Below are 26275 nucleotides of genomic sequence, written 5' to 3' on the forward strand. Positions count from 1 at the left end.
TTTCTGAGCACCGTTGTTGTACATTCCACCAGAGCATGTTTCTCAATTTAGGGAAGGAAAGAAATCGACAAGTGTGACATCTCTATCCTTGAGGGTTCTGCTGATAAATACCCCTATTTTGTATCGAACAAAGATGAACCAATATTACATTACATTTACATTTATTCATTTAGCAGACGCTTTTATCCAAAGCGACTTCCAAGAGAGAGCTTTACAAAGTGCATAGGTCACTGATCATAACAACAAGATAGCCACAAAACATTGCGAGTAGCCAAAACATGAAGCACACATTGTGACCAACCAAAATAAGTGCCAAAGGGAAGAACCATAAGAGCATGTAGTTAAACAAGTTACAATTAAACAACATGAACCGCTATAAGTGCAAGTGTACCTGTGGAAAAAGCAAGCAACAATAATAAAAACAATATATCACAGCGAGTACAAAAATTTAAGTCAGTTACCACTAACCACAAGAGCAACAAGTCTCTAAGCAAGAGTCATTGTGATCCTTGAGGAAACTAACATCGGGTCAAGCGAACCGTTCCTAAGTACCGTTGTACTCCCGGAACAAGTGCGTCTTGAGCCTTTTCTTGAAGGTGGAGAGACAGTCAGTGTCTCTGATGGAGGTGGGGAGTTGATTCCACCACTGGGGGGCCAGACAGGAGAAGAGCTTGTGTTGGGACCGGGCGGTCTTGAGCGGTGGGACCACCAGGCGGTTGTCTGAAGAAGACCGTAGGTGACGGGTGGGGGTGTAAGGCTGCAGGAGAGACTTGATGTAGACGGGTGCAGTCCCGTTCACTGCTCGGAAGGTCAATACCAGGGTCTTGAATCTGATATGGGCCATGATAGGTAGCCAGTGGAGAGAGATGAGGAGCGGGGTAACATGGGAGCGTCTGGGTAGATTGTAGACCAGGCGGGCCGCCGCGTTCTGAATCCTCTGAAGAGGGCGGGTTGCACATGCTGGGAGACCAGCGAGCAGCGAGTTGCAATAGTCCAACCTGACAATCTGGCAGTACAAACCTTGTCATAGAAATATTGCACACTGCATACTCTATACAGCCATAGGTTGAATAAGTTGAGTGACTGGTGCTGCCTGCCATGACCACCCAGCCCCCAGCCACTCTCTGAGCCCTGACTCTTCAGTCAGCTGCAGCTCATCTTGGGCTGTGTTAGGAAGGATTTGCTGGAAAGGACATGGTCCAAGCCCGCCAGCAGACAGTGGACAGGATGTGACCCGGTACAAATGATGCCGTCTGGACAAGGTCTGTGTCACTAGATGAGCTAGTAATGAAATAATGACTTCATTATGTTGATTAATGGTGACATCTTGATTAGTGGTGTGGGGACATGATCCACTGGCTAATCAGACTGTAAAGGTCAGTGTTGCTCTGTAGGTTTGCCAACAGTTTTTCAAAACATCAATGAACCCAGGGAGTCACAGGGAGTCAGGTGGCTGAGTGGTTAGGGAATCGGGCTAGTAATCTGAAGGTTGCCAATTCGATTCCCGGCTGTGCCAAATGACGTTGTGTCCTTGGGCAAGGCACTTCACCCTGCTTTCCTCTGGGGGAATGTCCCTGTACTTACTGTAAGTCGCTCTGGGTAAGAGCGTCTGCTAAATGACTAAATGTAATGAACCCAAGCAGGTATTCATCTCACAACCTTTTACTTGACTGACCACTGGGCTGGTCCCAGGAGCAGCAGTCTGGGATTGAAACTCATTTCACTAAACTAGACCAAGGAGGCTACAGGGCGGTCGTTTAAATGCTGTTACTCTCACAGACACGTGGCGAGGTGAAGCACAACTGTAGTCGCATCGACCGTAAGTTTTGCGTCCTCACGATCTTTCCCCACACTGGGCTTCAAACTCTGGCCCTCTGACGCTTCTACTATCTTGTTACTTTTCGATGGTAGGTGGTTAAAACTGTGTTTGTAAAGGTGATAGTTAGCAAGTCAGAGAAACAGAGTTCGATGCCCGGTGTGGGTAAAGATCGGGAGGGAGCAAAACGCGACTTAAGCTGTTACAGAAGCACAGATGTTCCCATCCTGAGTGTTCCTTTTCAGACCATCAGAGGGAACTCTAGCATCGCTTTAAGCATAACTTCAAGCAACCCCACAACTCACAAAATATCTCTAAAGAGGGCATTACATCCAACCTAACATTTCTTTCATCTTTATTTCCTGAAATTGCATTTTATTTTGTTTTTCATTTAAAGGTCTATCTTTTCACCTGTGTTGTACTTATGTGACTCTTTTATATAACACTATGAAACTCAAGTTGAATTTAATGTGATATAGATTTAACAGGCCTAGGATATGTGCAGAATTTAGAAGTGAACCAAAACAATGTTATATCTAGTCATTTAGTCATTTAGCAGATGCTCTTATCCAGAGCGACTTACAGTAAGTACAGGGACATTCTCCCCGAGGCAAGTAGGGTGAAGTGCCTTGCCCAAGGACACAACGTCATTTGGCACAGCCGGGGAATCGAGCAATCAATATCTAGCATCATGTATGTAGCATGTAGGCCTATTCAACAAAACATTTGTCTATTTAGTGAACTACATTCTTCTTATTTTTTGAGTTTAGCATGCTTTGTGTCTCAAACTGATTTTTCTGTGTTTCTTTTCATATGTTTGTATAACAACGTAACTGTCTGTAGGCTATAAAGTTAGGCCTATATATTTAATTATAGCCTAAACGGCGACACATAACTAAGGCAGGGATTTAGCATCTTGGAGCTGACCTACATCTATGAGCTATATATTATTATTACAAACAGGTGGTCTTCTACTAAAGTGATTATTTTATTAATGAAGGAAAATTGACATGGACTATCCATTATGCATTATTCTTGTCCTTGTTTTCTCTCTCTCTCTCTCTCTCTCTCTCTCTCTCTCTCTCTCTCTCTCTCTCACACACACACACACACACACACACACAACACAACGCAACACAATATAACACAACACAAACACGGAAAGAAAGAAAGGTCTGAGAGAAAGATCCAGAGAGAGAGAGAGAGAGAGAGAGAGAGAGAGAGAGAGAGAGAGAGAGAGAGAGAGAGAGAGAGAGAGAGAGAGAGAGAGAGAGAGAGAGAGAGAGAGAGAGAGAGACTGTTGATTCCGAAGTGACAAATCCTGACGCCATCTCCACGTTAAGCATGCAATATTTCTGGTTTATTCTTTAATAGTAAAATGCTGTTTTCGCAATCATTTTCTAGTAATGTAGAACTAACTTTTGAATCATATCTCCAGACTACACTGCACGCGTCAGCGGAGGTCGTCTAAACAGTGCCCAGCAGACAAATAGGGGTAGGCGTTACCAAAAACATCTGACTTCCTCACTCCGCCACGCAAGGGCAATCAAATGGTCGGGATGCGTTTTCAGAGAGAGAGGTAAACGGAGACACGCAAGCGGTCAATCTCACAACGATACAGACCAGAGGCTTCGTGCGCGCTTTTGGGAAGTTGTTAATTGGACTAAATCAACATTTGTTTGGAATTTGCTGAGGATAAGAACGACTTTTATTCTGTACGTTTGAGATTACAATCGTTATGTTAAAATCTGTTGGGATATGCATGAACGATCACTTGGTTAACCCAAATATGGACCAGTGAAAATGCCCGATAAAAAGGAATGAACAACAATATTTTCAACAGATCCATCCTTTGGTGCTTGGAATTTGAACTTAACTTTTACACGCAATTCGCACGCAGTTGGGCCTACTTAAATTGTTGATATATTCAGCTAGGTCTGGGATTTTCTAAAAAGTGATTTGGAAATGGCTTCTCTTCGGCACTCACTGTCAGTCCACAGATATGCCCAAATTAACTGAAATAGGCTGAGAGAAGAACACAGTGAACACAGGAGTTTCACATGTAAGTATTTACCTCAGTATTTTCTGGAAATTCTTCCTACTGACTCTGCATCTCTTGTTGTTTCTGTAACAGTAAAAAAAAAAACATAACAGTAAAAATTAAAAAAAGAATAAAAAGAAAAAAGGTTTTAAGTTAAACACCCGATGTTTGTGGAGGGCGACAGGTTTTTTGATAATCTCTTTGTGTTTAGACAACCAAACCAATGTTCTTTTTACTTAAAAAGCATATACTCAATAAACTTCTGTAGACTATCTACAAATATGTTTTTGTTCATTCAAATCCACTTTTCTTTTTTCAGATGTCAAACTAAAGGTTGTGTTTATATGTGGTTCATGTCTACAGATAAGATATGAACACGGTGCAGAAAATGAAACAGTTCATTTAGAAGGTTTTTGACCTCAGAGCTCTTTCTTATTGTTCGGAGTGACGCGCGTCGGAGATAAACTGTCCCCCCGGTAATCATGTTTACCTCTCGCACGCCTCTCTTTCCCCGGGCAGATGACACCGCTTCAAATGATGAGAGTGCGACAATGACTTTAGCCGTGTCGTCCGCCACTCAGTTTTTGTAACATAGGGTACTGTACACAAAAGTATGCTTCAAAATAACAATGAAGGAGGTTAGAATTACAATTTCTGTGTGACGACTTTTGTTTATTTCTTATGTGGCTCCAGTCTTGCTAACGCGTTGGTACTATAGTCTTAAGTGTTTCCTTTGTTACTTTTGAATAAACACATGTTAGCGTGACTTTGCGCTGCCTTCAGGGCGCGTGGCAGACTGGCCAACAGGTGTCCGCTGGCTATGCTCCTATACCGCATGCATTGAATTTATCCCTCTGCCTTGCTTTAAAAGTGACGGTGCTTGCTGTTTGTTCTCTGTAACATCGAGCCGTGGTTCTCCTGAATACCCGACCTTTCCTGCTGTAAGGCTGGGCTGAACAGTCGCGCTAACTGCCACGGATCGACCCGGTGCGCGTCTCGAAGCAACGCGTGAGGCAGACGGTCTTTTGAGCGTTCAAGGTTCTGAAGTCAGTACAGTGATGTACGTAATGATTAAAACCAGGAACACGCACTACACACTACTTATTGTTCATCTTGATAGAAATACATAGGCTATTTGATAAAACATGTTGTAGATTAGCCTACGTTGTTATTCGTATTATTGCCGCTGCACCTCCTACGGATAAATATGTAAGATTGGGTCTACAGTGATTAGAGAGGTGCTGAAGTTGCTGGTCAGTTATTAGGCCTACTGGCCGTACAGCCTGAAGTGGAATCTAGAGGCGCACGGGGGGTTGGTTATAAAAAGCGCCTGATTAACAGTCTTTATATTTGAAAATCAAAACATCAATTCAACAATTCAAAACATCGTCAAAGCCATTGGCAAGAGAGCCACAACTCACTCAACCTGCTTCTGTGTATATTTATATATTTACGATTATGAGTTACAGCAGAAGTCCATGTTCATATCACATAATGTTCTAGCTTGCACACATAGACTAAGTAACAACGAAAGAGAACAGAAGTTTCACATAGTCTACCGTTCGGAGTTAGCTTATTGAACACATTAAACGTGAAGCTCTTATTCTTTGGTTACATAATGAGCTACAGGGGCTTCCCCGGTTTACCGAGCAACAGGCTGATGTTAGGACCACAACGCCTATTCTCCTGGGATTGAGCTGGAAGGTGCTTCACATGGTAGCCGGTGGTTTATGACTGGGGTGAACCCCGGGGTCTGTTAGGTAACTCAACCCAGCCTGTGGGATATGCCTGCATCTAAATCATCACAAATATATCTGAAATACAGTTTACCAGTCAGTGCCAAAACCCTGCTCTCTGGTGTCTAGCACAGCCTGTTCTGGTCTCTGTCCAATGCCAGCACCATCAGTTTAACTGATACACAGCAGAGAGACTAGCGGCCTGTTCCACACCAAGAGCTGTGCTCACAGCATAATGAAAAAGCCACCAATGTGGTGCAAGATCTTCTGTCAACAGCCTTCCGTTCTGCTTTAACATGGAAGCCAGACCGCTCCAGGGTTAAACTAAGACTGGTTGTCCGCCTGGGCTTCAGAAGCTGTAGTGTCAGGTGTTGTCTGGCTGTATGAAGGAACAGTGGGTCTGTACTGTAACAGCTTCTGGTGTTGTTGTTAGGGTGTAACGTGGTTGGCCAGGCGGACCTTGGTGACATATTTGTTTTCCAGATCAAAATGTTGTTGTGACAAGTGCCCTTATGCCTCTTATCTCAATCTGAGATCCCCCTTTATGTCTGTCTCATTATCGTTAAAGTCTAAAGAAGTCGTTATTGGTCAGAAATCTGTGAATTCTGCTCTTCTGTGAATGTAATTTACAGAAGAGCATATGTAGGCTACATGGTTTCAGCTTTTACTGTTATTATCTCTGCCTGTTTGAAAGCTCTGAGGATGAATGTGTTTTTGTGTTACATTGTTCAGAACACTGTCCCTACTTCTTTCCTGCCTCTGTCTCCCCCCTCTTTCTCTCTCTCTCTCTCTCTCTCTCTCTCTCTCTCTCTCTCTCTCTCTCTCTCTCTCCTTCCATTGCGTAACATTCAGACGTGGCTGTTCAGGCAACAACTGGCATCTCGGTCTTTCTCCTCACGTTAATTCCGTTCCGGTGAAGTGCCTAAATGTATTTGTCAGATTGCCGTGTTTTCACAGACCCAGATGTACTGTAGTACTGGTCCTGTGTGTCTGGGGCAGTATAGAACAGTAGGACTGGTCTGGGGCAGTATAGAATAGTAGGACTGGTCTGGGGCAGTATAGAATAGTAGGACCGGTGTGGGACAGTGTAGAACAGTAAGACCGGTGTGGGGCAGTATAGAACAGTAGGACCGGTCTGGGGCAGTATAGAACAGTAGGACTAATCTGGGGAAGTATAAAACAGTAGGACCGGTCTGGGGCAGTATAGAACAGTAAGACCGGTGTGGGGCAGTATAGAACAGTAGGACCGGTCTGGGGCAGTATAGAACAGTAGGACTAATCTGGGGAAGTATAGAACAGTAGGACCGGTCTGGGGCAGTATAGAACAGTAGGACTAATCTGGGGAAGTATAAAACAGTAGGACCGGTCTGGGGCAGTATAGAAGAGAAGGACTGGTGTGGGGCAGTATAGAACTAGACAGATATGTGTAGAACCAGGCAGTGTGTGCAATAATTTGTGTTTGTGTGTGTGTGTGTGCAGGTGTGTGTGCGTGTAAGGTAGGCCACACATGAATGCCCATGTTCGGCTGGCTGGGTCAGCAAGACTAGCTGAGGGCTGAATTAGCATAGCCCCAATCCCCACATAACTATCAACATGTAAGGATTATCCTGACTTCAAAACACAGTGAGCTTCCTCTTGCCTGGTGATGCAGGTGTCTAGGCTGTGGAGATGTGGGGCACTCAGGGGAGTTGTCAGTCAGATAGGATATTGACCTGGGAAGGGACAGTGAGCTGGGATGTTGGACTGGGAGGGGACAGTGAGCTGGGATGTTGGAGTGGGAGGGGACAGTGAGCTAGGATGTTGGAGTGGGAGGGGACAGTGAGCTAGGATGTTGGCCTGGGAGGGGACAGTGAGCTGGGATGTTGGCCTGGGAGGGGACAGTGAGCTGGGATGTTGGCCTGGGAGTGAGACTGTGTCACACTTGGACAGCTGATGGTTGGTGTATTGTCTCTGTAAACTACTCTAATAACACTGCAAACACACACACACACACTGACACACACACTCTTACCCACACGCTCGCATACACACACACACAAACACACACACAGATTGTCAAGAGTCTCTGGAGCCACTTCCAAACGTCAGTAGCCAATAGCTGTCCACCTGGTGTCACATGAGAGGCAATCATCTACTGGTGACGGCGATGCCGGGGTATAATTAGTAGCACGCTACGATCAGAGGCAGCCATGATCATGATGATGCCTTATAAACACACAGACACAGACACACCCTACTTCATCAGACGGGAGCATTTCAAGAGATTTATCAGGAGATTGCGTGAAACAGGGTGATTTGTGTTTGGGCACTGAGGGGGGTTGTGAGCCTTGAGAACTTGTTCGTAGCATGTGACATATAATCATCATTGGGTGATAAAGGCCTTCTAGGATACAGCAGGCAGCAGGCAGCAGGTCAATCTGACACAATCTGACATAAATCTTGATAATCCCATATATTTTCTTACATTTAAGTTTCCTGACTTGTTTGTAAGTGGGTTCCTCACCATATGAGAGTGAAATTAGCAAATGTAAGATTTATTTGTGACGGAAACCAGTTCAAGCCCAAGCCCCAGTTCTTCAGCCTGGCCTAGGCTGCAGGAGCAGCCCAATAAACACCAGGCAAGGCCCAGGCTTCAGTAAGCTGCAAATGGCCAGCTACCAGGCCCTGTAGGAGCAGCTGGCCACCATTGGGCAGCGGCCAGCCACCACTGGGCAGCAGAAGCAGCTAGCTGCCGGGCCTAAGAGAAGCCAGCCACCACCCGGCAGTAGCCAGCCTTCACTAGGTAGCAGAAGTAGCTAGCCACTAGGCCAGCCACCACTGGGAAGCAGCCAGCTTCCACCAGGCAGCCACCCACCACCAGGTAACACCAGCGAGCTGGAAGCAGCTAGCCACCAGGCCGGGCCTAGGAGCAGCCATCCACCATCAGGCAGCAGCCAGCTTTCACTAGGGAGCGGCAAGCAGCTAGGGAAGATGGCTGGAAGAACAAGAAAGAAGCAGGGCAAGAACAACAAAAGTTATGAACAAGCCAGTGAATATGAGGGAGAGGCCTCCTCTCCGGCTGAAGAGGAGGCTGAGCTGGTCACCATGGTCTCTGTCAGAAAGCTGATCAACCAAATGCTGACACAGCAGAAAGACCATTACGTGGAGATACTGGACAGACAAACTGATACCTTTAATAAGTTTGTCCGGGTGATTCTGGACTCCACCAACGAGCGTATTGACTCTATGACAGGAATGTACAGGAGATCAAGAACAGTATTCATTACACCCAGCGAGAAGTAGATGAGATTAAAGCGAATGTATCCAAAATCTCTGGTGACCACAACACCGTTGAAAATGGTATGCGCACCATTTGTGACAGTCTGGTCACGTTGGAAAACAAGGCTGACTATCTCGAAAATCAGTCGAGAAGAAATAATTTGATTTTTGAAGGGATTGAGGAATCGGCACGGGAGAGCTGGGCTGATACTGAAGGTAAAGTCCGCAACTTAATCTCTGAAAAATTAAAGCTGGATGCTTGAGCCATGCATATTGAAATGGCTCACCGCAGTGGAAAGCTAGATCACAGAGCTGAGAAGAAGCGTCCCATTGTAGTCAAGTTCTTAAACTGCAAGGACAGAGAGCTAATCTTGAGGAGCAGAAAGGAACTGAAGAAGACCGCCCCTGGGATTTACATCAATGAGGACTTTTCCGAGGCTGTACGGCAGAAACCAAGAGATCTTCTGCCTAAACTTAAGGAGGCATGGAATAGAGGGGACATTGCCTAATTAAGATATGATCGCCTTGTGACCCACCCACCTAGGGAGCGAGGGGCTGTGTCGCCCCAGCACTTGCCTGAATGAAGAGTGGGTATGTAGGACTCAGAGATGAGGACTTTCTGTTTTTTATTTATCTTTAATGTCTATTAAACTACCGAAAAAAGGTTTGAGGTTTGCTCATTTAAATGTCTGTAGTTTAAAAAACAAGGTTCAAGAGCTATGTACTATTTTACACGAAAATTATATTCATATTATGGCTGTGTCAGAGACTCACTTGGAAGAAGCCATAGGGGATGCAGCTGTTTCAATTCAAGGTTACAATATATTTAGATTAGACAGAGACAGGTATGGGGGAGGTACTGCTTTCTACATTCAAAATCATATTCCAGCCAAAATAAGGAAAGATCTAGGTATGGTTGGAGTAGAAGCCTTATGGCTCCAAGTTCATATCCCACATCTGAAACCTATATTGACATGCTGTTGTTATAGGCCACCATGCTCTTATGCTGAATATCTGAATAACACATGCATGATGCTGGAGAATGTAACTGATAATGACAATAATATTTACATTCTTGGTGATATGAATATAGACTGGTTGTCCAGTAATTGTACATTGAAAAGTAAGTTGAGCGATGCAGCCACATTATGCAACTTATCTCAAGTCATAGGTGTACCCACAAGAATTAATGTCAATAGGGACGGAATGGTCACGTCAACGTGCATTGATCACTTTTTTACAAATTGTTCTGAAAATTTTTCTAAAGCTGTGTCGGTTCCTGTGGGCTTCAGTGACCACAATATTGTCGCTTTAACTGTGAAAACAAAGGTTTCCTAAAGCAGGGCCTAAAGTAATTCATAGAAGAACATATAAAACCTTTTTAGAAAATTATTTTATTGCTGATTTAGAAAATATCGAGTGGGATACTGTGCTTGAGAAGATGCATGTAAATGCTGCACTGGACTACTTTATGAATTTATTTTCTGCAGTGTGTGATAAACATGCTCCAATTAAGAAGCTCACTGTTAGATCACTTAAAGCACCTTGGCTGGATGAGGAATTGAGAAACTTGATGAGAGAAAGGGACCTACTGAAAAGATCTGCCATCATGTCAGGTAATGTAGCAGATTGGCAAGCCTACCGCTCACTAAGAAATATAATAACTAAATTAAATAGACAAAAGAAAAAATATTACTATCATTCTAAATTTGAGGAGTGCCATGGAGACAGTAAAACACTTTGGAGAGTGCTTAATGATGCTATGGGCAGAAGTAAAATGGCCAAAACACCTTCATTTATTGAACTGAATGGAGAATTCATTACTAAACCATCTGATATAGCAAACTACTTCAATAATTACTTCCTCAGTAAAGTGAACACACTAAGAAATCAAATGCTGCCTGTGAGTGGTGGGCTGTCCAAAGCTATAATAAAAAATCATATTATGTGTGGTAAGGATTGTGTGTTTGAATTCAAGCCAATCAGTGCTGATTTTATGGTTAAGATACTTCACACAATCAAGTGTGATAAACCTTGTGGGTTTGATAATATTGACGGCAGACTGCTTCAATTATCAGCTAAATCAATTGCTAAGCCTGTAGGCCATATTTTTTATTTATGTTTTAAGGAATGTGCTTATCCTGATTTGTGGAAAATTGCAAAGGTTACTCCTCTGTCAAAAAACAGTAGGGAGCCATTTATAGGTTCAAACAGTCGGCCTATCAGCATCTTACCTGTCTTGAGTAAACTTTTGGAGGGAATTATATTTAAGCAGATCCAGCAATATCTTGCAGAAAACAACATTAACTCAGATATACAGCATGCATACAAAGCAGGTTACTCTACAAGCACTGCACTGACATGTCTTACTGACGAGTGGTTCAAACAGATTGACATGAAGTCAGTTGTTGGGGTGGTGCTCTTGGATTTCAGTGCAGCCTTTGATATCATAGATCATGAGCTACTACTCATGAATTCAAATTCAGATTCTAAGATTCCGCTATTGATTTATTGAAGGGCTATTTAGTGAACAGAAAACAATGTGTTATGTTCAATGGCTCCCTTTCAAATATTGAGACACTTCAGTGTGGAGTTCCTCAGGGAAGCTGCCTTGGCCCCCTTCTCTATTCTATTTTTGTAAATGACATGCCATATGTATTAAAAAATGCAGGAATGGGGATTTATGCGGATGACACGACTATGTATGTATCGTCAGAGAGCATTGAACATGTTAATGAGGTGCTTCAACTAGAGTTAACGCTTGTTTCTGAATGGATCATGGAAAATAAGCTGAAGTTGAATGTCCAAAAAACTAAATGTATGGTAATAGGCTCTAAATATGCTCTCAGGACAGAGAAGAAATTAAGCCTCTCTTTAAAGGGTGCTGCTATGGAACAGGTTAAAGAAGTTAAACTGTTGGGTGTCACTATTGACGAAACACTGTCATGGTCCACTCAGATTAATAATACAGTGGTGAGAATGATTAATGGTATCTATGCCATTAGAAGGAGTGCTCATCTGCTAACTAACACAACAATTAGACTAGTCATACAATCTCTAGTTCTGTCAAATCTGGACTACTGTCCTGTGATTTGGTCTAGTGCATCAAAGCAAGAACTCAGTAAACTCCAGCTTGCTCAGAACAGAGCGGCAAGACTGGCACTTCACTGCTCTGTTAGGAGTAGTGTGGAGGTTATGCATGCCAGGCTGTCATGGATGAGGGTGGATGAAAGACTGGCATGTAGCCTTATTCTGTTTTTAAATAATGTGTATTCCTCACAGAAACCTGTCAGTTTGTATTTACAGCTATCACCTGCAAATGAGAGACATGGTTATAATACTAGACAGGCAATAAGTGGTCACTTTACTTTCCTCTACCCAGAACCAATGCACTTAAGAAAACAGTAATGTACAGAGCCATTGCATACTGGAATGTGCTCCCCTCATATGTGACTCTAACACGAAATAAATGTGATTTCAAAAGGAAACTTAAGGCAGCTATAATTAGAAAGGAAATTATAGTAGATTAGATTAGTATTTTAGGTATTTAAGGGATTTCAGGTATTATTTTACTTTTAATGTAAATGTTGTTTTCTAAGTCTGTGTTTTTGTGATAATTGATCATGCTGTACTGCATTTTATGTATTTATATTGTATTGTAATATTTTTTGCCTGGACCCCAGGAAGAATAGTCTCCACCATGGTGTAGACTAATGGGGATCCTTAATAAATAAATAAATAAACCACAGGACCCATAGTCTGCTCTCCCTCCTCCATGGGCTACTGGAGGCCTGTGGGTCTGGGAACAATGCAGGAGGGATTCCTGGGATATCTTCTAGGATTGTCATGTCAGGGTTTATACTCTTTTACTGGTGACATCACCACATGACAGGCCCTAATAGAACTGGAGCACACACACACATGCACACATACAAACACACACAGAGAGACACTTACACACACACAGAGACACACACACAGACCCTGGCATGTGCATGCTGTGGCCTTGGGCCAGAGCTGTCATCCCAGCCAAGCTGCTGACCAAATCAGTAGAGCTGACTCCAACTGCTGTACCTCACTGTAGGCAAGGAAGACACACCCTCCAAAAGATCTGTGTGTGTGACAGAGAGCGACAGAGAAATGTAGGGAGAGAGGTGGTGAGAGATAAGGAAAGAGGGAGCGAGATGGGAGATAGATGGAGGTGGAGAAAGAAAGGGACAGGGGGCCAGAAAGACATGTTTGAAAGAGAGAGAGGTGGAGAGATAGAGACAGTTAGACATATTTTGTGGTGTCAGATTGTTGAGACAAACCCATCACCTCTGTGTGCCTGACTTCTGAACCCTTTCTCCCTGCCTTCCTTGCTTTCTTCCCTCCTACGTCCTTCCCACTGTCCTCCCTCCCATCATCTTTCCTTTCCCTCCTCCGTCCCCCTCCCTCCTCCCTGGTCCAGTTGTGAGGAGAAGTGACAGAAGAGGAGGAGGCAGACTCAACCAGGATTAATGGAAGTAGGTCGCAGGCTGGGAGGCAGAGAGCAGTGAGGAAGGAAGGACGGACGGATGGAAGGAAGGAAGGAAGGAGGAAAAGAGTGAGAGGAGGGAAGAAGGAAGGTAGACAGATAAGAATAGGAGGGAACACAGAGGAAGAGGAGTGATGAAGGAAGGCAGAGAAAGCAGACAGGAAGCAACAAGTGCAGGTAGACAGGTTGACAGACAGACAGGTAGAAGGAAGAACAGGAAGAACAAGAAGACAGGCAGTGAAGGTAGGCAGACAGACATGCAGACAGGTAGTGGAGGTATACAGGTAGACAGGCAAATGTGTAGTGAAGGTAGACAGTTAGTGGAGACTGGCAGTGCCGTGAGACAGGGAGACAGCTAGACAGGAAGTGCAGGTAGAGGAGGTAGACAGGTAGTGCAGGTAGACAGCTTTACAGGATGTGCAAGTAGACAGGCAGTGAAGGTAGACCAGATATGCAGGTAGACAGGTAGTGGAGGCAGACAGGAACTGCAGGCAGACAGGAAGTGGAGGTAGACAGGAAGTGCAGGTAGACATGAAGTGGAGGTGGACAGGTAGTGCAGTGAGACAATAGAGGTAGACAGGAAGTGGAGGTAGATAGGAAGTACAGGTAGACAGGCAGTGGAGGTAGGCAGACAGACATGCAGACAGGTAGTGGAGGTATACAGGTAGACAGGCAGATGTGTAGTGAAGTTAGACAGGTAGTGGAGGTAGACTGGCAGTGCAGTGAGACAGGGAGACAGCTAGACAGGAAGTGCAGGTAGAGGAGGTAGACAGGTAGTGCAGGTAGACAGCTTTACAGGATGTGCAAGTAGACAGGCAGTGGAGGTAGACCAGATATGCAGGTAGACAGGTAGTGGAGGCAGACAGGAACTGCAGGTAGACAGGAAGTGGAGGTAGACAGGAAGTGCAGGTAGACATGAAGTGGAGGTGGACAGGTAGTGCAGTGAGACAGTAGAGGTAAACAGGAAGTGGAGGTAGATAGAAAGTACAGGTAGACAGGCAGTGGAGGTAAACAGGTAGTGGAGGAAGACAGGTAGTGCATGTGGACAGATAAGATAAGATAGACTTTATTGTCCCGAAAGGAAATTTGTTTTACAAGAAGTGGAGTTAGACAGGAAGTGCAGGTGGACAGGTAGTGGAGTTAGAGAGGTAGTGGAGGTAGACAGGTAGTGGAGGTAGACAAGCAGTGCAGGTAGACAGGTAATGGAGGTAGACATCAGCATAGCAGATGGATGATGGATGGGGCTGGTGAATCAATAGAAAGACTATTAAGATGATGTACATCTTACATTTACATTTATTCATTTAGCAGACGCTTTTATCCAAAGCGACTTCCAAGAGAGAGCTTTACAAAGTGCATAGGTCACTGATCATAACAACAAGATAGCCAAAAAACATCGCGAGTAGCCAAAATATGAAGCACACATTGTGAACAACCAAAGTAAGTGCCAAAGGGAAGAACCATAAGAGCATGTAGTTAAACAAGTTACAATTAAACAACATGAACAGCTATAAGTGCAAGTGTACCTGTGGAAAAAAAGCAAGCAACAGTAATAAAACAATATATCACAGCGAGAACAAAAATTTAAATGAGTTACCACTAACCACAAGAGCAACAAGTCTCTAAGCAAGAGTTCCTAAGTACCGTTGTACTCCCGGAACAAGTGCGTCTTGAGCCTTTTCTTGAAGGTGGAGAGACAGTCAGTGTCTCTGATGGAGGTGGGGAGTTGATTCCACCACTGGGGGGCCAGACAGGAGAAGAGCTTGTGTTGGGACCGGGCGGTCTTGAGCGGTGGGACCACCAGGCGGTTGTCTGAAGAAGACCTTAGGTGACGGGTGGGGGTGTAAGGCTGCAGGAGAGACTTGATGTAGACGGGTGCAGTCCCGTTCACTGCTCGGAAGGTCAATACCAGGGTCTTGAATCTGATACGGGCCATGATAGGTAGCCAGTGGAGAGAGATGAGGAGCGGGGTAACATGGGAGCGTCTGGGTAGATTGTAGACCAGGCGGGCCGCCGCGTTCTGAATCCTCTGAAGAGGGCGGGTTGCACATGCTGGGAGACCAGCGAGCAGCGAGTTGCAATAGGCCAACTTGGAGAGGACGAGTGCTTGGACAAGCAGCTGGGTGGAGTGCTCAGACAGGTATCTCCTGATCTTCCGGATGTTGTAGAGGGTGAATCTACACGACCGGGAGACCGCAGCAATGTGGGCCGTGAGGGAGAGCTCGTCGTCCATGGTAACCCCAAGGTTCCTGGCAGAGGATGAAGGGGTCACCGTCGCAGATCCCAGGGTGATTGAGAGATCGTGGGAGATGAAGGGTTTAGCCGGGATGATGAGAAGTTCTGTTTTGGCGAGGTTCAGCTGGAGGTGGTGCTCGGTCATCCAGGCGGAGATGTCTGTGAGGCAGGCCTCAATCCTAGCTGACATCTTGACGGAGAAGATAGGTGTAGGAGGAGCAGGAGGAGAAGGAGTAGGAGAGGAGAAGGAGGAAGAGTGGGAGTAGCAGAGGAGGAGCAGGAGGAGGACTTTCACTTGCAATTCTATTTTATTCTTAGCCTCGGTTTTACCATTGTCCACAAAATGCTTTGGCTACACAATAGTTGCTTTCTTGGTCATGGCCAATTAAATCATTGGGTGTGCTCAAGCCTTCGGCGAGAGCACAACCTTTGTTCTCTCACATATATATTATTATTATTATTATTTATTTATTTTTTGCCCCCCTAAAACTCAGTCAATATTTAGCCTACATAGACAACGTAGGTGTCAAAAGTTTCGTCTTGGTAGCGATTGAGTTGCTTCTATTGGAATTTACGTTCCGTTGCATGGTTTAGGCTTCAGTTAAGTTTTTGTGGCGAAAAGTGAAGCTAACGGTGGCTAATTTGCTAGCCACAGTCACTGACGTTACTAACGTCACTACGTCACTAACGTCACGAAAACACGCGTGACTACCTTTGGCAGAACATTCGTTTCGCATCTGTTAACTTGGGGGATAGCTAGGCTAACTATAGCTTTACTGCAAGGCAGCTGCAGAAACGCCACAAGCAAAGAGGCTAGGGTGATAACTATTTACTCATTTTACTTTGTGATATGACACACAATTGTGATGTGTAATGTACAGTATAAGCTGATATTATTAAGGAAGTACATCTACTTTCGGAAACAGTAGTCTACTATTTCACTGAAGTATTAGCATCATGACATTAGCCTGTGTTGCCCGGGCAACACATACTACAGTGGTCTATGATGTAGCGTTATCTGTTTTCAATCGTTAAAATAAACATTCCTCACATATACATTTTCGTTGTAGGATTTATTCTGACATTAGTAAACGATTTGTTGGTGAAATTACCATTACCTGTGGTTTCAAACCAGTGTAGCTCACTGCAACGCTGTAGCTTACGCGAGACACACTACAAAAACATCTACAGTACAGTACACAGCTGTTTAGGAAGTCAAACGGCGACAGAACATGTTCGGGACTCCCCTTACTTAAATCAAAAGTCTATCTAACTACTAACCTGAACTTCATTGCCACAGCCTAAATGTTGTCAATCTGTTCATGAAAATAATTAATTTCAGCCTAAACCGTACAACGGAACGTTAAATCCAATTCAACCAACGCAATCGCTACCAAGACGAACACAGCAGTAGTCTACTGTACTGTAGTAGTACAATTTACCGGGGCAGCTTCTCCACACAGGGCTATATCGCATTTTGCGTTGTTACTGACAATGATCGCTACCCGCGAGCTTTTTATGAATGAGCGATTTTCCACTAAATAAATGTCAAGCTTATTTACGTTTTGGGGGGCATATTTTCAGTTAGCAGATGGTACTGTTTGAATCGCGATTCCATCTTCTACTGCCGGGTAACGTAGAATAATCTTCTAAGGGGGTTCTTTATTAATGAATGAATGCAATGAGTAGGCTACATGCCTGAAAATATCACGAGAAGGGAAAAACTTAAAATGACGTTTAAGTCATAGAGATTAGGTCAATTTTTACACCGGTCTGACAAAATTTATTCGTTTTGATTCAACGATGAGGCTGCCTCTTGCAGGGGAAATGAGAAGACATCTATTTCATTCTACACTTCACTCGTATTTTCAGTTGTAAATGAGCAGCAAAGAAAAAATGCTTTTAAATCTATTTAATCTTTACAAATAATAAGTATGCATTTTCATATAAAATATACAGAAATCAGTTGTAAAAATGTCATTCAAAAACGGACCCCTGTGCAACCGAGGCAAGCAAGCACACCCTACAATTTCCCCAGAAATTGTACCCTCTCTAGTTTGAATTGTAATTTGAGATTGAAAGGTTAGGGCTATTCGGGTGTGTGTGTGTGTGTGTGTTTGTGTAAAAGAAAGAGAGAAGGAGGGAAAGAGAGAAGAGGGCTATGACTGACAGATGTTCCTCTTGATGTGCTTGTAATTACAGATCATTAAGCTGTAACCCCCTGCCATCCTCACACACACACACATCCCCCTGACATGCACTGTGCCTACCTGTGTTTTAAACATGAGAGAGAGAGAGAGAGAGAGAGAGAGAGGGTCCTCAAACAACGTCTAGCATCATGTCACCAAACTGAAACAGGAAGTACCAGCCACACTTGGCACAGAGGGACTTAAAGAATAATCAATGTTGCAGTTACACGCACAAACTATGGCTGGTCTAGGCAGACTGATCCTCAAGGAGAGAAAATCAGCCTCCTCACATCGTTCATATTTTCGTGTACACTCTTCATCCCATCATCCCTTCATCCCTCCATCTCAATAGATGTGGATGAGGATGGGGAGATAATTACCCACAGTTCAGTTTGGGCCCAGTTCCTCTGATGAACAAGGCATGTGTGATGTGTGTGTTGTGTGCAGTGTTGGGGGAAGTTACTCAAAAAAGTCATATATTTGTTATTACTTCTTATTATTCAGTAAGGGTAGTGTGATTAAGTTACATTATTACTTTCTGTACAAAGTAATATTATTACTTATTATATTACTTTTACTATTACTTTTAATAGTAGCGAGTTTGAATTTGCAAAATTTGCAAGAACATTTTAGACACAGTAGGCTACAGACGCAAAATTGTGTTTCTTTAAAGAAGAACGTTTATTTAAAACAATTTTAAACATCAAAAAGGCTTATAAATAAAAGAATATATATATATTTGTGTAAATAAATTATACTATGTTAGCAGCCACTTGTGGAAACGGGTCGCCATCTCTCTTAAGGTTTAAAGTGGATTTTTCGCTAGCTTCCAGCTTCGTTTCTCTGTGGACATTTTCAAGGTGTTTTTTTAAGTTTGAAATGCTGCTTTTGGCAGTAGATAGTATTTTGTTGGGGCGCAGTTTGCGGTTCACTTTAATGTTTTTTCCTATAGCTGCATTGAAAGCGAAATAGTGGGAATATTTCCATGCCGAAAACGTAACACGTTCTGCGGCCATGATTGCTGTTGTGTTTGCCTGCAGCGTGAATCAGAATCAGAATGGGTTTTATTCGCCATGAAAGTTTGCACAGACAAGGAATTTGCTTTGGCAGGAATCTAAAATTTATATATGAGGACTAACTATACTAAGGGTACATAACTAGCAAACTGAGGGTACATGACTAGCAATGGAATTAGATTAAAATAAATTATACAATAAAATATAAAATAAAATATAAGTTGCAGTAATTTACAATATAAAAATACAAATATTACAAAAAATACAAATGGTACAGGATTGTATTGTCCAGTGCAAAAAGCAGTGTTGTTTTAAGGGCATTAAGTCATGAAGTCAGTGTGAACCCTTGGCCTTGTTGAAGAGGCCAACAGCGGAAGGGAAGAAACTGTTTTTGTGGCGTGTGGTATTGGTCCTGATGGACCGCAGCCTTCTGCCGGAGGGGAGTGACTGAAACAGGGAGTGACCAGGGTGGGAGGAGTCGCCACTATCTTCCTCGCTCGCCTCAGGGTCCTCGAGGTGTGCAGGTCCTCGAGGGTAGGCAGATTGCAGCCAATCACCTTCTCAGCAGTGCAGATGATATGCTGCAGCCTGCTCTTGTCCTTGGCAGTGGCAGCAGCGTACCAGATGGTGAAGGAGGAGGTGAGGATGGACTCAATGATGGCTGTGTAGAAGTACACCATCATTGTCTTTGGCAGGTTGAATTTCTTCAGCTGCCGTAGGAAGTCCATCCTCTGTTGTGCTTTCTTGGTGAGGGAGCTGATGTTCAGTTCCCACTTGAGGTCCTGGGAGAGGATAGTGCCCAGGAAGCGGAAGGACTCCACAGTGTTGACTGGGGAGTCACACAGGGTGATGGGGGTGAGTGGGGCTGTATTCTTCCTGAAGTCCACAACCATCTCCACTTTCTTAAGATTATTGAGCTCTAGGTTGTTCTGGCTGCACCAGGTCACCAGGTTGGCCGCTTCCCACCTATAATCAGACTCGTCTCCACCAGAGATCAGCCCAGTGAGGGTGGTGTCGTCCGCAAACTTCAGGAGTTTGACGGACGGATGACTAGAGGTGCAGCTGTTGGTGTACAGGGAGAAGAGCAGAGGGGAAAGGACGCAGCCCTGGGGGGATCCAGTGCTGATGGACCGGGAGTCAGAGACTTGTGTTCCAAGCTTAACGGACAGCAAGTCTGTGATCCACCTGCAGGTGGAATCAGGCATGTTCAGCTGGGAGAGCTTGTCCTGAAGCAGGGCGGGGATGATGGTATTGAAGGCAGAGCTGAAGTCCACAAACAGGATCCTGGCGTAGGATGTTGGGGAGTCCAGGTGCTGTAGGGTGAAGTGGAGGGCCATGTTAACTGCATCGTCCGCAGACCTGTTGGCTCCGTAGGCAAACTGCAGGGGGTCCAGTAGAGGGTCTGTGATGGATTTAAGGTGTCCCAACACCAGGCGCTCGAAAGACTTCATTACCACAGAGGTCAGGGCGACGGATCTGTAGTCATTATGTCCTGTTGGCCTTGGCTTTTTGGGCACAGGGTTGATGGTGGAGGACTTGAGACAGGCTGGCACATGGCATATCTCAAGGGAGGTGTTAAAGACGTAGGTAAACACCGGAGACAGCTCTGGAGAAAATTCTGTTAACTTCACCCTCCTGAGTGGAGAGAGTCGTCACTGTAGAGGGGGGGAGGTGGGAGGCCTCCTGGGTGGGAAGGGGTAGTTCAGGACTGTCCAATTGTCTTTCAAATCTGCAGTAGAACTCATTCAGGTCGTTGGCCAGGCGGGAGTCGTTAGTGGAGTGGGGGGCTCTGGTCTTGAAGTTGGTAATCTGCCTGAGCCCTCTCCAGACAGAAGCAGAGTCGTTTGCAGAGAATTGGTGTTTTAGTCTCTCCGAGTACAGTCGTTTCATCAAATCAAAGGCAAACAGTAGGATACTGCGTCCAGGAGGTGTCGTTTAGGCAAATCTGTATTTATAAGGCTATTTTACTCCTTTATTGAATTAATGCAGTAACTTGGACAATTAACGGATGTTACTCAAATAAGTAACTGTAATAATATTACTCAATGTCAAAAACTAACGTGTTATATTACTTTGTTACTCACTTAAGTAATAATATTATGTAACACGTTATATTACATAACGCGTTACCCCCAACACTGGTTGTGTTACCCTACTCCCAAACCTGCATGTTATTCTAGGTTGTATGCAGCGTCTGAGCCCTTGGCTTTAGCTCCACAAGTTAGCCCTGTGCAGGGCTGATTTCCCAGAGGGCTCTGGGGTTAGTCCCTGAGCAGCTGGAGGATGACTGACCTAGGTGACCCCAGGGGAGGTCAACTTGCTCAGACAGACACACACACACACACACACAAACATGCACACACCCACACATGCACACACACGGCTACACACACACCACACATATGTACACACTCACACACATGCAGGCACACACACACATGTCCACAGCCAGTGTGTGTGTAAATTGAGTTGGTTAGTTCAGTTTAGTTCATTTAGTTAGTCTCTACGGTGTAGTTCTGTCCATATGGGAGAGAGATTCTCAGCTTTCCACTGTGTATGTTGTGAGTGTGTGGTGAGAGAATCTTCCAGAGAGAGCAATTACACAACACGACAGTGCTCTCAGCCTGCTTAGCACCAAGCTGTTCTGATTCACACACAGTCAAGCCCTAGGGAGTGCACCATCGTCCCCAGGTAAACTGTGCAACACACACACACCTACACAAACACACACCCCCACACACACACATGCTCCTCCACTCCTTTTTCCACTGTCTTATGTTCAGGCTTGTCTATAGACTGCTATGCCAAGAGATAGGGGCCCTCTCAGGGCAGTACAGCTGACCCAAAAGCTCTCTGGCTGGGAGGGCTAGATCATACTAGAGATACTGCTGGGGTGAAGCACACACACACACAGGCTTGCACTCAGACATGCACACAGACATATCCTCAGCACAGTCAGGATAACAGTCAGTGGTGGGTACAGCTGTTCTCATGATCTAGTCCTCTAAAATACCCACTCACATACACACAATGCAATGTGGTGATCATAGAGGGATTACGGGAGATGTTTGTGTGGAAAAAGAACTGACCTGAGGGGCTGACCTGAGGCATGACCTATCAGGCTGAATAATGCAGGCAGGTAATTGGACACGTCCCTTTGCAACCTATAGCCACTGTTGTCTCATTGGTGTAAAAAGCTGTGATGTCACACTTTGAAGCCTACATTGCAGTAGGTCAAATCTGTGACCCAGAATCAGATTCTCTCGAACAGCATTAGCTGAGTGCCCATTGAAGTTTTGTGTCTGTGGGTTTGTGTGCGTGTGTCTGTGTGTGTCTGTCTGTGTGTTTGTGTGCTTGTGTCTGTGTTGGTGGGTTTGTGTGTATGTGTATGACACAGGGCTGTGTGTGCTGGGCTACCTGTTAAGATGTTCAAGATGGGGGAGGGGTCAAAGGGAACCTGACCAGGACCCTGTTTGTGTGTATGTGTACCTGACCATGTTCAGGAGCCCCTGCTGCCTTGATGTGATAATGTGTCAGAAATTAGATTCAAATCTGCCACGAATAAACGCATGAACGTATGAAAAATGAGGCCTGTCCTTCAATTAGGTCCCAGACAGATGGCCTGCTGCTTCTCAGTGTGTGTGCTTCATATCATTGTGTGTTCAATGTGTGTGTATGTGTGTGTGAGAGGGGATGTGAGCTAAGGCAAGGGTGTGTGTGTATGTGAGTGTGTGACTGTTTGCGTGCATGAGGGAATATGAGCTAAGGCTAGTGTGTGTGTGTGTGTGTGTTACTGCGTGTGTGTATGTGTGTGTGTGAGAGAGGGGATGTGAGGTAAGGCTAGGGTGTGTGTGTATGTGACTGTTTGTGTGCATGAGGGAATATGAGCTAAGGCTATTGTGTGTGTATGTGTGTGTGTTACTGTGTTTGTGTGGGTGTGTGAGAGAGGGGATATGAGCTAAGGCTAGTGTATGTGTTTGTGTGTGATGAGATGTAAGCTAAGACTAGTGTGTTGTGTGTGTGTGTCTGTGAGGGGATGTAAGCCAAGCCAACCCAGGTGAAAAAAAAGTATACTTTAGAGTATTTCAAGCATACTCACATTTTCAATAGTACATTTTAAATATACTAAGAAAAAGTGTACTATCTGTGAATATATAACAAGTATACTACCATCATGCTTTTCCAATTTTAACATTAATACTTTGAACACACTTTAAAAAAATTACTACAGTACACTTTTAGTAAATATATATTATAAAAATATATACTTTAAGTAAAACGTATATGTAATCTAAAGTGTACAACTGGAACTTTGTTTTTAAACATATTATTTGTATATTTTAAAATGCATGCTAAAAATAATCTTTGTAACAATGCACTTAAAGCTTGCTTTAAAAATAAACATTTTAATATGCTGACATTTTTGGCTATTTTTAGTTACTTTCGAATTCCCTTCATTAATTCAGCCTTCAGTGTACTGGTAGCCTAAAAATAATACATTTGCTGTACTGTAGTGTGTAGTAGAGTAAAGTAAGTTTTTTTTTACAGTAATTCTTGTGCTTTTGCGGATTCTATTTCGAAGCGGCTTACGCCTGGGACACACTGGCTGCGAAGCGCCTGGACGCGCAGCGCCACGATCGGCTACGACTGAGCAAAAGCTGTTCACACCAGACGCGCATTTCTCCGCGCCGGTCACCAAGCCTTTCAGCTACTCTGAGCTTTCCTTTACGCTGACATGGTACATAAACATGGCATTGGCTATATCCCAGCATTGATCCTTATCTACGTTGTCCTTATCTACGTTGGGTTCTCTCTCGGTAGGCTATGTCTGTGTGTGGGTTGTGTGCAACGCGTGACAACTCGTTTCTCTCAAACAAACAAACAGACCTGCAAACTCCTCAGAGTAAAAAAGATGACAGTGTTGCGGGGGGTGGGGGGGGCGTGCCCCCAGCTCGATTTTTTTATTTATTTTAATATGCAAATAAAAAAATTCTGAGCGTGACTTAAAGGCCATATTGCAGGTTAAACATCACTGATGATAAATGGATACATGAAGCACTCAAGATATGTATATCATTTAAAACATCTCCAAATTGTGTCTCTAAATGGTGTTAAAGACCAGTTTTTGTCGTTTTTGGTGTTAGCATTAGCATATTAGCGCAATTTGGTGATGACGTCACGTTGGGGAGACGTGGAGGAGACTAGGCATAGATATCCATAGAAATAATATAGATATCTATGGAGACTAGCCTCAGATTAGTACTAGAACTATGGCGAATGACTGCGACTCACCAGGGCGCTTCACCAACTCCACTCATTTTCCTCGGACCATCTAACTACATAAAACATTTACACAATTTCTCCAGAATGAAACACTTTCTGTTATGTACGCTATTGCAGCTTCGTCCCAAGATCTCTACAGACCATGCTGCTAATTTAATGCTCAACACTTGAACACATGGGCTTATTACTTGAAAGAGGAACTAGAGATGGTACAATTTCTGGGACTTTGTTCTGTGGTAACTAGAGCTAGCTAGTTAGCCCGGCTGGGACTCCCTAGTTGTATCGACAGATTAGCAGACACTTCGAGTAATATAATACAACGTGTTTACACATGTCAACGTGTATGTCTATTAAACAGTTTTCAAATAATGTTTTTCTAGCTGAGGATTGCAAAAAAGGAAAAATTTAAGGGACAGCTACAAGAGGGAAAAGAACAAGGAGAAAGAGTTGAGCAGGAGTGGAGCAGGCCTGACAAATCATAAACCTTGGAAGTATGCTGCTGTGATGGGGTTCCTGGCTCCATTTATGGAGTACAGGGACTCCAGCAGCAACTTCCAGAGGCCTGCCACCACATTACCGGTTACATAGAGTGCGGATGGCATTTAATCTTTCACTCGGTCTAAAAAAAGTGGGAAAAAAATCCTATTGTGTGCAATAGATAAGATCATGTCAGATCTAGAAAGCGTATCGGATTTTTGCTTAATGTGTGTAAAAGTTGTATTTTGTCTGCACACTTGGCCATGACATTATACGAATTACAGCAGTGACTTTAGAGAACTACAACTCTGCATTAATCTGTCTGACACGCCCCCAAGCGTGGTGCACTGTGGGAAGGCGAGCGATGGCAAGCGATTCGTGTCGCTGCATTGTAAACGCACTGTAACAGTTGACGCTGTGTACTTAAAGATTCTGACGCAAGTGCTAAGATTCCGATTGGTCAAGAGAAAAAGTGCTAAGATTCCAATTGACCCAGAGAAATGTCAATTATAAGAATTATCCAATAATGTTTCACAATTCTAAGCCTGCATGGCATACAGAAGAAGGGCAGCCTACACCCCCCGCCCCCCCCCCCCCCCCACACACACACACAAAAAAATAATAACTCTCCGGTTCTACACGATTCACTTAAATGATCAAATTGACCAAGAAAACGGCGATTGTCGCCGAAAAGCGACAAGTTTGCAGGTCTGAACAAAACAACTACGGGCATGCTAGCTCAACGGATCAATCCGTTTATTTTCATTCGTTTTCATCAGGGTAACCACATGTAAAGGACGTTCGTTACCAACATTGTGTAATTATAAAGTCTACAACTTTACAAATGTTCGCCGTAGTCTACAATTAATGGAGTAAAATCTTAATAACATGTTTTTTTATTGAAATATATCAACTAATATGGTGTATTTCATCATCCTGCAGCCGATTTCGCAAGCGTCTCGCGAAAAAATTCGACCAGCTGCCGAAACGATCGCAGGCGATGCGATCGGCTGCGATCGCTTCGCAGCCAGTGTGGTCGGTCCCATTTGATAACATGGGCGCCAAAAGAAAGCGCTTCCAGGCGCCTCGCATCAGATCGCAGCAGATCGCAGCCGATCGCAGGCAGTGTGTCCCAGGCGTTATAGTCTGGTTTTAGAACAAAAAAGTGGCTTCTTTCAAGATCTCTATATAATGCTCAACACTTGAACAGGGGCTTATTACTTGAATGAGGAATTATTTTCTGTGTCGTCTCAGTTACATTATCAGGGCTTGGAAATACAGTGACTTGCTAAAGTAGGCAAATGGCTAGTAGAACATAACATTTCATAATCATTTCAGTTAATCAAACAGCTACAAGACCCAGTGAAATGTTATAGGCTAGCTAGCAAACTAACGCTAGCATCGCTAACATTACTAATTCAACTTTGGTAGTGTGACCGAGCTCTTTGTAAGTTCGTTTTAGATATAATTGTATATGATCGTGTGGACAATAAGACGTGGTCTCTTTTCAAAACTTGTATTTTACCACTGCTCTTCATGACATAGCCTTTCGAACAGCCCTCACTGATTTCAGCATCAAGCCTACGGCAACTCCCGAGGGACAAAACACCCTTGTCCGTTGTCACATAGAAAGGTCTGCTACAATAGTCTATCCTCATGATTTGCAAGCTAGCTAAACGTATACTAAAATAATTTTGTAGACATAACA

The 26275-nt window shown here is 44.0% G+C and overlaps 1 protein-coding gene across 1 annotated transcript in view; it reads left to right on the top strand.

Annotated features, from left to right (window-relative positions):
- Positions 1-3491: 3491 nt before the first annotated feature.
- The window catches only part of LOC136957633 (sodium channel protein type 2 subunit alpha-like), a 33754-nt gene continuing 10970 nt past the window's right edge, over positions 3492-26275 (top strand). The window contains exon 1 of the mRNA XM_067251722.1: positions 3492-3878. The gene's annotated coding sequence lies outside the window, so the exon portion shown is untranslated. The remainder of the gene's footprint in view (positions 3879-26275) is intronic.

This window comes from Osmerus mordax, chromosome 15 (assembly GCF_038355195.1).
Source record: "Osmerus mordax isolate fOsmMor3 chromosome 15, fOsmMor3.pri, whole genome shotgun sequence".
NCBI lineage: Eukaryota > Metazoa > Chordata > Actinopteri > Osmeriformes > Osmeridae > Osmerus > Osmerus mordax.